This window comes from Lygodium microphyllum, chromosome 30, assembly GCF_053477565.2.
Source record: "Lygodium microphyllum isolate KBCC chromosome 30, Lygodium_microphyllum_v1.1.10, whole genome shotgun sequence".
Lineage (NCBI taxonomy): Eukaryota > Viridiplantae > Streptophyta > Polypodiopsida > Schizaeales > Lygodiaceae > Lygodium > Lygodium microphyllum.
Genome location: NC_141164.1, coordinates 54,345,866 through 54,358,182, shown reverse-complemented (window position 1 = coordinate 54,358,182; position 12,317 = coordinate 54,345,866).

Genomic DNA, 12,317 nt, shown 5'->3' with positions numbered 1-12,317 from the left:
CATATACCTATGCTCCAAGAGTGCTTATGGGCTTGTCAGAGAGCTTCCAAAGCTCTTCAATGTGTTGCATATACCATGTATGTTGTGTATACAATGGTGCAGGCCTTTTTTTTTAGATCTGCCCACTCTGATCTCAGCTCATGTCAGAGCTCAAAGTCAAGCATTTGCTTCTTGCAATCTCAAAGCACTATGACCTCAACCTTCATCAATCATCAATCCATGCTTTATACAGAAGAAAATCAGAACAAAGAAAAAGCTAAACAGAAGGTATTATAACCAATCAAAACCTCAACAAAACCTATCAAAACATCACAGAACCTCATATTTCTACTGAGAATCATCATGAGCTTTCAAAACATAATCAATATCATCCAAAACACTCTCCAATACTTCCCAAAAAACTACTCATCACTCAAATGCATAAAAAATTCAACCATTCAGTCATTTCAGTATTCAACAATTCAGGTACTCTTTTAACTATGACGATTCTTCATTGGAGTCCTCTACATGTTCTGGTTTGTTTAGCTTGATTAGATAGACAGGAAATCCTTTCCTTATTCCTTGAGCTATTCGTGCTGCCTTGGCTAGCTGGATCTTTGGTTTACCCACTTCTCCTTGAGTTGAAACTAGCTCACCTTTAGGATTTCAAAAGGAGACTTGGCCCTTCCCACAATGGATGTGAGCATACAATGCTGCGGCAGATGGATAAGGAATTGAGATGTGGCTCTTGGTTCTGAACATACCCCTCATTTACCGTAAGCTTCGCAAAAGGCATGCAATGTGTCCTGCTATTTGGTAAACAGAAAAGTCTCTTAGACAGGCCTGCTAAATGAAACAAAATTATCCAACACCGCAGCTATCACAATAAGATACTAAACGCTGCCGTTTCCCAAACAAATCAGCTGAGGTTTAGCTGATAATTATAACATTTCTATATTAGGGGACTAGCCAGTCCATTTCGAGTAGGCACTCATGGACTCGTAGATTCATTATCGTGAATTTACTAAATGTGGACTCATTTTCGAGTAGAAATTCTACCTTAACAGTTTGTTTAGTGCAAGTAATTTATTGCCCATTTGTTAGTTTGACAAGCAAGGTAGGTGCAGCTATAGTTGCTATCCATAACCTTCTTACACAAGCTGGTGAAATGAAAGAATGAGTGCTGGCACAGTCAATCAGGGTTTTGAATTTCTTACCTTGGTAATCCAAGGGAGTTTGGATCACAAAAAATAGGTGGTTCGGCCCCTTTTTATGGAGAGCAGCATGAATTGATGCCCTCTCAATGGCAGCTTCCATGGATGGGTTTGCAGCTTCCATGGATGGGTCTTCTTCTTCGTTGATTCCTTTAATGGTAATATTGGAAATTTTTTCCCTTCCTATTGCTGCACGACCATGGCCACAAGTAGCCCTGGCTTGGCCAAACTGAATTTTCCTTGATCACGATCTTTGCCAAGCTTGGGACATTCCCTTTTGAAGTGCCCAAGTTCCTTGCAATAAAAACTTTGGCCTTGACTCTATCCTTGCGCCCTTTTAAATTGAGCCTTCAACATCCCTGGATTTTGGTCTTTGTGAGACTAGGGTCTATTATTCCTAGACTTTGGCTGGGACTTCTTGGGCAATGGGTCCTGCTCTTATCAATGCATCTTATAAAAATCCAAAGGACGCATTGATTCCAATCAAGTGCTTATTCGTGGATTTAGCCCATCGCAAAAATTCAAGACTTGTTGGGAAATACTCATTGTTGGGGCGTATTTTAACAAAGAGACAAATTTTGAGTAGTACGCCTCTAGAGACAGACCCAACTATTTTAACTTAAAGAACTCAATTATTTTTTGAGTTCTATATGCAGGTGGCATGTACCTTCCTTGCACTGATTATTTTAGCTTATCCCAAGCTATTGTGCTTTTCGTGATTGCTTGGTCTTTACACCATTTCTTTTCTTGTGCCTCTGCAGGTGCGAGAGAAGAATTTTGATTTTGCGTTTGGTTTTGTATCTGGAAACTTTCACGTTAATATTTGGTGGTCAAACCAAATTCCTACGAGACCTCACACCCTTTATTGTTGGGAGGAGCTTGGCTTTTTGAAGCAAGAGCAAGGATGGACTGGTTCAAAGGAACCCTAACCCTAGGTAGAGGACCCAATAAAGGGGTGTTGAAATTGTATGGATTGCAAAAAGGCAATGGATCCACATCCCCATCAAAGTCATAACAAACTCCTCCAATGAAGTAGCAGATGGTACATCAGGAGACGAAGAGGCTGTCAAATAGATCTTTCCCAAGAAAACAGAGGCATAGTCCCTAACAGTGGGCACTATAAGCCAACTACTGAGGGAAGCAAAGTCTTTGTCCATGGGAGAATACCTCCTGCCTAAACCTCAATTGGCTTTTGAAATCACCTTTGACAGCGAAATAGAAGCATGGATATACTGTTGTCCCTGTTACATGGCAATCGTAGAGTCACAGACAAAAGTAGAGACAGAAGTAAAGATAGAAGCAGAAGTAGAGACAGAAGTAGAAGTAGGTGACATAGCATAGAGCTTGTTCTTCTCTTATAGAACACCCATAGATGTAGAAACAGAACCTGAAGAGGATGAAAGTGATAATGCATACAAAGATTATGAAAGCGAGATAGAAGGATCTATCCTACTTATAGAAGGCAAAGATGACGAAGACATTCCTGACGTTCTTGAAGCCTCAAAAGCAAAAGATCCCTTTTTGTTTGACAGAATGATTGTGGTACCCTTTGGACTGATCCAAGAATCATGTCATACACAAAGCCTTTATAAGAAATGGATTAAGAAGAATAGGCATTCCTTCAGCAATGGCTCTTTTCATCCGAAGTTAACCTTCTTTAAAGAAGATGATGACAATGCACCTTGCCAACAACCCTCGAACCTGCAACTCAAATGAAACACTGGAAGTTCATGTTATGTGATGTTCTTGGATGTATCTTCAGAACATGAATTCTTGAGTCAAGAAGTAACTCATCCCCAACCCAAACTCGGAACCTCAATGATACCCTTTCAACCTCCCAAAGAGCGAGCTAAGCCTCCGTTAAAACACAACAGTAGTTCTAGTGCATCATCAGAAGATGAGATCACTCCCTTGAAGGAGTCGGGGATCTCTACCCAAAAGCAATCCGTGGGACATTTATCTGTGAAATGGAAGGTGAAAGGCAATTGATGTTCCTAAATGCTATCGATACTGAACGTCACCTGAAAGTGGATCTAAATCTTCCAAAAGAAGAACTAGTGGTCCTACAAGACCTACTAAAGGAGAACTTAGATGTATTTGCTTGGTCGTACAAAGACCTGAAGGGGATTGACCCTATAGTCTGTCAACATCACATTGACCTTGAGCCTGATGCCAAACCAGTGAGGCAAAGACAGAGGCATATGAATCCCAATTATTCTGCTCTGGTGAAGGCTGAATTATTGAAGCTTCTAGAAGCTGAGTTCATTTATCATGTGGCTAACAATGAATGGGTTTCGTCCATTATGGTTATACCCAAGAAAAATGGGAAGCTTCGCATTTGTGTGGACTTCCACAAGTTGAATTTCAAAACTAAGAAGGATCACTTCCCTATACCTTTCACAGACCAATTGTTGGACACCATAGCAGGACATGAGTTGTATTCCCTCTTGGATGGATTCAACGGATACAATCAAGTCCAAATCGCAGAAGAGGACCAATCCAAGACAACCTTCACAACAACAGAATGGGGAACCTATGCTTACAGAGTGATGGGGTTTTGAGCTCTGTAATGCTCCTGCTACCTTCTAACGAGTAATGATGGACGCCTTCCAAAACCATATGCATGATTTCATTGAGGTGTATCTCAATTACTTCTGGGTTTATTGCCTAATCCGTGAGCATTGGGGACACCTAGAGCAATGTTTTGACAGATGCCAAGAGTATGGGATTTTTTTCAACCCCAACAAATGTGTCTTTGGCATCTCATCAGGAGTTCTTCTGGGCCATATTGTCTTTTCATAAGGGATAGCAACAGATCCTAAGATTGCCACCTTGATAGCCCCAATGAACCTTAAGCAATTAAGGGATTTATTGGCCATGTGGGCTACTATAGAAGATTTATTGCACATTTTTCAACCAAGGCAACCCCTCTGCACAAGCTCTTAAGGAAAGATGTGGATTTCCTTTGGATTGATGACTGCAAAGAAGCCTTTAACACTCTAAAACAGTGCCTCATCAAAGCACCCATCCTACAGTCTCTTGATTGGACAAAGAAGTTCCATGTGCACACAGATGCATCGGTTGAAGGGCTAGGTGCTATCTTATGCCAAAAGGATTCTTCCAAGTTAGATCAACCAATATATTATGCAAGACGAAAGGTCACTGGTAGAGAATGAAACTATACAGTGGACAGAGCTTGAGTGCTTGGTAATGGTGTTTGCATTGGAGAAGTTTGGACACTATTTGTTGGCGATGCATTTCATATTCTACATGGACCACAAAGCCCTGTCCTTCTTGATGAAAAAAGCAAATGTGAAAGGACGAATGATGCGATGGTTGCTCCTGTTCCAAGAGTTCAATTTTGAATTGGTCACTAAGCCTAGCCGTTCCCATGTCCTAGTCGATCATCTATCACGAATCCCTCAAATTGCAGAAGAGGAACATTATGATCTAGATGTTGAGATATCGAGCTCCACTCGTGATATACAGGGTGATCGTTGTGCATTTATGTCACCGACTTGTTAGCTGCAGATGCGGTTGGTACACCGCGCATGAATAATAGCTAGATGATAGCTATCCTTATCTACTCTAGTTCGTGGCTCAGTTAGTATGCCACCTTAGTTAGTTGAGTTTTTTTTTTGAGACCCATATATAGGGTTAGTCTATTTCTCTGTACAAGTGTTCTTTTTTGGCTTACACAACTAAGAAGAGGAAAACTATTTTTAGTCTCCACCTTTGTGTGTATTCCCCCATTGTGTAAGTGAGAAAGCTACAAGTGAGACTCCTTCCCTCTCTCCCACAATCTTGACATGGTATCAGAGCCTGGTTCGTGGTAAGGAGCTCAAGAGAGCAAACCAAGTTTGCGGTATCCTGGTAAGAGGACCAGTGTTGCTTTCATTTTTTGAGTTTGGGAGCAAGTCTCTACAGGTAGCACAGCCGGAAAGTGCAAGAGTGCATTGTCTCAGATTGAGACGCCCTTCCAGTGTCGCAAGAGGGCAGTATATGCTATAGGCGAGGGCTTTAGCCCTCGATTGCCTTGTTTTTTTTATTCAAGGCCATTTCGGGGCCTATTTTGGAGACGAAAGTTTTCCACATGCACTCAGGAAAAGGCCCTGTTTTTTGCTATGCGACCACTATTCTATAGGTCGATGAAAAGTTACCATAGAAATTGCATCCTAAGCCTGTATGAAGAGACATTGGGAGTTACTAAATCATCCTTGTTGCCTGTTGATGCAAAATCATCACTAAGAAGTTACTGTGTTGTCAAATACCACTTTCGTCAGTTTTTCAGATTTGCCCTTGTGAGGCTGAAGCTGTGTTTTTTGCAGTGACAAATTTTTTTATAGTATTCTGTAATGGCGTCTGATTCTCTTTCACAAATTGTCACTGAAAAGCTTGACAAGAATAACTTCCAAGCATGGAAGTTTAGAATGACGAATTTCCTTATGGGAAAAGGATATTTGGAATTTGTTGTAGGAAATGAAGAAGAATCAGTTTTTCGTGATGTTCCCAATCAACAGCAAATGCAGGCATTTAAAGGATGGCATGAGAGAGCTAGAAAAGTTATGTACTGGCTATCTATCATTATTTCAGACTCTATGATCTTACATATTCAGGATGCAAGTACGCCAAAGGAGACATGGGATACTTTGTCAAAAATGTATAGCACAAATACGCAAGCCAGGAAAATGCAACTCAAGCAAGAGTTGCACAATGTGCAAAGAGAAAGTATGAGCATCAATGACTACCACATGAAGGTGAAGAAGGTTGCAGATGCACTTGCTTCGATTGGGTCGCCAGTGGAAGATGATGATTTAGTTTCTGTGACCTTGAATGGTCTAGGAAAGGATTATGCACAGTTCCGAACATCCATTTCCGTCTGTGAAAGATTTTCTGGTTTTGAGGAGTTGATTGCTCTTCTAATTTCTGAGGAGCACAGAAATGGTGGTGCATCTTCTTCAGGAGGAACTTCAAAAGAAGCTATCTTCTACTCAAATGCTGGAAGAGGTAGAGGCAGAGGTAGAGTAGGCCGATCTGGAGCCCGTGGTAGAAATTAGAATATACAGCAAACTTAAGAAAACCAGTCCTATGGAGGAGGACGTGGTAACTCTAGAGGTAGGGGGAGCCAAAGAGGTCGTGGTGGATGGCAAAGAGGGCAAAATGCGAACAGCAATATTGAATGCTACTACTGTGGTAAAATGGGTCATATGGCTAAAGACTGCTATAAAAAGCAGAATGACATCACGAATGGAAAATTGCAATAAGAGAATTATGCATCTTCTAGTAGACAGGGTGATGACAGAAATGAGCATTTGTTTATGGTGCAGCACATGACCAATTCTGTGACAAGTGCAGAAGAAAGAAACGATGTGTGGTATGCTAACTCAGGTGCATCAAACCACATGACATGTCATGCAAAATGGATGCAAGATGCAAGGAAAATGGAAAAACCAGGATTTGTGGAGACTGGTGATGATACTACACATCATATTGTGCAGATTGGAAAATTTCCTTTGTCTATGCAGGATGGGAAAAAGAAATACCTGTCAGATGTATTTCATGTCCCGAATATCACCAAGAACCCAGTTTCTGTTGGTCAAATGGTTGAGCAGGGCTTGCACATCAGATTTAATCCTCGTGGATGCTTTGTTGAGGATATAAAAAATAAAGGTCGCTTGATAGCAAAAGGAAAGAAGAAGGACAGAATGTTTACGTTGGATCCAAACATCCCTGAATTGAGTGCAGCAATGTTTGCACATGGGACCGGTGTAGTTGCAAATATTGATATCTAGCATAAACGCATTGGTCATGTTAATGTACATCGACTTAAATCAATGCAAGCCCAAAATATTTTTGCAGGATTGCCTAAATTCAAGGTTGCAGAAATGCATAAGGTATGTGAAGCCTGTCAATTTGGAAAACAGGCAAGGAAACCATTTCCTATACATGTTCAAGAGAGTAAGAAACCATTGGAATTAATCCACTCTGATGTGTGGACTACTAAAGCTGCATCTATTGGAGGCTGTCATTATTTTGTCACTTTTATTGATGATGACTATAGCAGAAAAGTTTGGGTGTATTTTATGAAAAAGAAAAGTGAGGTTTTTGGGCATTTCAAAACTCTTAAAGCTATGGTTGAAAAAGAAACAAGCCTACAAATAAAATGCCTAAGGTCAGATGGAGGGGGAGAGTACCTCTCAAATGAGTTTGCAAGGTTCTTGCAAAAGCATGGCATAAAGCAGCAATATTCATGTAGTCATACCCCATAGCAAAATGGAATTGCAGAAAGAAAAAACAGGCATATTGGAGAGGTATCTCGTGCCATGCTCAATGAAAAAGACCTGCCAGATTTTTACTGGGCTGAGGCAGTTGCTACAGCAATCTACATAATGAACAGGACTCCCACTGCAGCAATACATGGCATGACTCCATAGGAGAGGTATACTGGTAGAAAACCAGATATTTCTCATTTGAAAATTTTTCGTTGCATTGCCTATGTTCATGTGCCAGATGAGTTGAGATCCAAATTGGATCCAAAAGCTGAGAAGTGCATCTTTATTGGTTACTCTCTAGCAGAAAGGGTATAGATGCTATAACCCTTCTACTCGTAAGTTTACAGTGAGTAGAGATGTTGTTTTTGATGAGATGAGTAGCTGGTATAAACCAGTAAATGTGATTGATAATGTAGATGCACAAAATGGTAATGCTGCACAGAATTCACAGCAGCAGTCACAAGATATTAGTGGACTTGGAGTGTTCTCTAGCAGTGGTTCACATTCTTCGCTATGGATAGGCAGATTGAGATCAGGAGAATCTTCTCAAAGCAATGCAGATAGTGGTATGCAGGTATCACGAAAAGGAAAAGAGAAGGTAGATTAGCCCATGTTTGATGTGAATGTAGGTCTCTCTTATGTGGATGGTGAATCCAGTGGCTCAGAACAGAGCATTGATGATGAGTTGGGTATTCCTTCTATTGTTACACTTGGAGTAAGAAAAACCAAGGATGTTTTGAGAGTACCTGGGAGTGAACCTACTTTGCGCAGGTCTACCAGAGCTAGGTATCCTGTGGATAGGCTGAAATATGATGGATTTACAGCCATTCACTATGCCTATATGGTCAAAATGATACAAGAACCATAACCCACTTCTTTTGAGCAAGCCATGGGAAAATAAAAATGGGAGAAAGCCATGGATGAAGAATTGGATGCCTTGGAAGCAAATGCTACATGGGAATTGGTAGCTTTGCCTAAAGATAAGAATGCAATTGGTTGTAAGTGGGTTTATAAGGTGAAGCACAATGCAGATGGTTCTGTGAACAGATACAATGTAAGATTAGTAGTCAAGGGGTATGCACAAACATATGGCATTGATTATGAAGAAACATTCAGTCCGGTTGCAAGGATGGCAACCGTAAGAGCAGTCATTGCTATGGCTACATCAAAGGGATGGTCTTTACATCAGATGGATGAAAAGAATGCCTTCTTGCATGGTGATTTGCAAGAAGAGGTCTATATGGAGCGGCCACCAAGTTATGTGCATGCTATTCATCCTGAGTTTGTTTGCAGGTTGAAGAAAGCCTTGTATGGCTTGAAGCAAGCACCTAGAGTATGGTCTAACAAGATAGGATAGTATCTTGTCACTATTGGCTTTCAGATTTCCAAGGCAGATTTTTTACTTTATGTGAGAAAAACAGAGAAAGGTATTATGCTACTTGTCATTTATGTTGATGATTTGATTATGACAGGTGATAGTGATGAAGATATCCTTCATGTAAAAATGCTATTGAAGCAGAAGTTTAAGATGAAGGATTTGGGAGAGCTGCGTTATTTCTTGGGCATTGAGGTGATTAGATCACCAAGTGGGATACAGCTCTTGCAGAGGCAGTATGGATTGGACATGCTGTCCAAATATGGGATGACAGGCTATAAGCCTATTTCAGTTCTTTTGGAGCAGAATGTGAAGCTGAGCACAGATGCAGGTGAGCTTCTGGAAGACCCTACTATGTACAGACGCATAGTAGGAAGTTTGATTTATATGACTATTACTAGGCCAAATTTGAGCTATGATGTTGGAATGGTAAGTCAGTTTATGCAGGCTCGAAGGAAACCGCATTTGGATGCGGCTAGACGCATACTCAGGTACGTGAAGTCCACATTGCAGTATAGACTATTTTATGAGACTGGGGTTCAGATACAGTTGCAAGGATACACTGATGCTGATTGGGCTGGTAGTATTTCTGATAGACGATCTACCAGTGGATATACTGATGTTGATTGGGATGGTAGTATTTCTGATAGACGATCTACCATTGGATATATGTTCTCTTTTGGGAGTGTTGCAATTACTTGGAGCAGCAAGAAACAACCTACAATTGCCTTGTCGAGCAGATAGGCCGAGTACAGGGGTGCAGCAATGGTTGCATGTGAGGTAGCTTGGTTGCATAAGCTACTTTATGATATACATCAGCCTACAGATGTGCCAGTTGTCATTTATTGTGACAACATGAGTAGTATACACTTGGCAAATAACCTAGTCTATCATGCTAGAACAAAGCACATTGAGGTGCATTATCACTATGTGCGGAAGAGGGTTTTACTAGGTCTTAATGATCTAGTTTATGTCAGCACAGAGGATCATATAGCTGACATATTTACGAAGGCATTGGGCGCACAGAAGCTGCGCAAGTTCAGAGACCTGCTTAGTGTGCAGGAATTGGGATTCAGCTCGAGGGGGAGTGTTGAGATATCGAGCTCCACTCGTGATATGCCAGGGTGACCATTGTGCATTTATGTCATCGACTTGTTAGCTGCAGATGCGGTTGGTACACCACCCATGAATAATAGCTAGATGATAGCTATCCTTATCTACTCTATTTCGTGGCTCAGTTAGTATGCCACCTTAGTTAGTTGAGTTTTGTTTAAGACCTATATATAGGGTTCTTCTATTTCTCTGTACAAGTGTTCTTTTTGGCTTACACAACTAAGAAGAGGAAAATTGTTTTCAACCTCCATCTTTGTGTGTATTCCCCCATTGTGTAAGTGAGAAAGCTACAAGTGAGACTCCTTCCCTCTCTCCCACAATCTTGATACTAGACCTCCCTGATGCTTTCTTATTTTTGGTTGAGACTATAACTCCCTGGTATGCAAACAATGCAGACGTAGCCACCCTCCTGGCAACTCAAGAGTATCCCCCTGGCCTCTCTAGCAGAGAGAAGAAGAAGCTTTTATTGGAATCAGCTCCCTACACCTTGCTAGGTGGTGCAGTATACAAGAAGGGCAAAGATGAAGGGTTGTGAAGATGTGTTATAGGAAACAAGATTGAGATTGTTCTTATGGCTTGTCACGACGAGCCATGTGGTGGAGACTTCGCAGGAGAAGCGATAGTCAAAAAGGCCTTACTTGCAGGATATTGGTGGCCAACCCTCTATAAGGATGCTTATCATTACTACAAACGGTGTGATTCTTGTCAGTGAATGGGAAAGCCTACCAAATCCAGTGCCATGCCCTTGCAACCCATTCTTCCCCTAAAGTTGTTCAAGAAGTGGGGGATTGATTTCGTGGGTCCCATTGATCGGCCCACCAGACACGGAAGCAGAATAGATACATCCTGGTATGTACGAATTATGTCACCAAGTGGTGTGAAGCTAAATCTTTGAAGCGGGACGATGGAAATAATGTAGCATTGTTCCTATACAAGAATATCATCACCCGGTTTGGCAGTCCCCTAAAGCTCATAAGTAACCGAGGTACGCAGTTCCTTAACAAGATTATGGAAGAGTTGATAGAAATTGTATAAGATTCACCATCGCAAGTCCACCCCTCATTAACCCAGAGCCAACAACCAAGTTGAAGTCACTAATCGCATCCTCTACTCGATCCTGACAAGGACAATTGCCGCACATCGCCATGATTGGGATGATCGACTTACAGAGGCCCTCTGGGCGTACAGAATCTCCTATAAGGCAGCTACATGACAAACTCCTTTCCAAGTTGGTGTATGGAACATAATCTGTCTTTCCTGTTGAACTCAAGCTACCCTCTCTGCGTATGGCCATCAACAAACGCTTGGGAGATAACGAGTCCCTGCAACACCATCTTTTGCACTTGGAGTGTCTTGATGAGATCCGCAAGATGGCCCTACAATGCATGGAAACCACTTAAGCGCGCCGCAAGGCCTATCATGATAGTTTCATCAAGCACAAGGAGTTCAAGGAGGGTGATCTTGTCCTAGCCCATGATTCTCAATTTGGAAAGTTTCCAAGCAAGCCTCAACAATGTTGGATGGGTCCCTATAAGGTACTTGCCATCAATTTGAATGGCTCAATCCAAGTCCAGACAGTTGATACCTTTGATGATCCCTTTCTGATCAATGGCTATCGCCTGAAGAAGTACTTCCCTCCCTAGGGATCTTGACAATCACAGGCAACCCACCCTTTCCCTTTTGGGCATCGCATTGTCCTCCTTGTGCTCCTAATATCCCTTATGATCTTCCTCATGAGGCAGCCTTGTTCTACTAGCCCCTCCCAGACACCTCCCATCCTTACTCTGTTCTCCTCTCGTTTGATCTAGCAGTGGTGGTGAGGATAGTCCTGACACATGGTATTTCTATCATTCTCTTTATTTTAAAAAATAAAAGAAAAAACAAAAAAATATATATCGGTCATGGGAGAAAAGGACTTAGATCCCTGTCATGCCGACCTACTCTTCGAGAAAAGGTGGAAACACCCTCGAGAGTAGGGAGAAAGAAAAAGAAAAATAAATCAAATAAATAAAATAAAATAAAAATAAATCTGCTATGGGAGAAAAGGAAGCAATTCTCTATCATAGTAGGACTCGTTCCAAGACACGATGGTAAACACCCTTGGATGGGAAGCTAGCTGTGGAAAAGGTGGAAACACCCCGCAGTCCAGAGCAGTTGAATCACTAGCCGAACCTTTTCAAACGTAACTTTCTAGCATCACCTCCCTTGGTGCGCTGTATCAGCAGTCTCATTCGAAGGACTAATTCCCTACAATAGACTACCTTTTCCAAAGATGACATACTCTACTGATAAAATCAAGCACCAGATATGTTGGCTACCTCCTTGGGTATGCCTTTTCATCGGCACCTTGTGGACAACCAACCA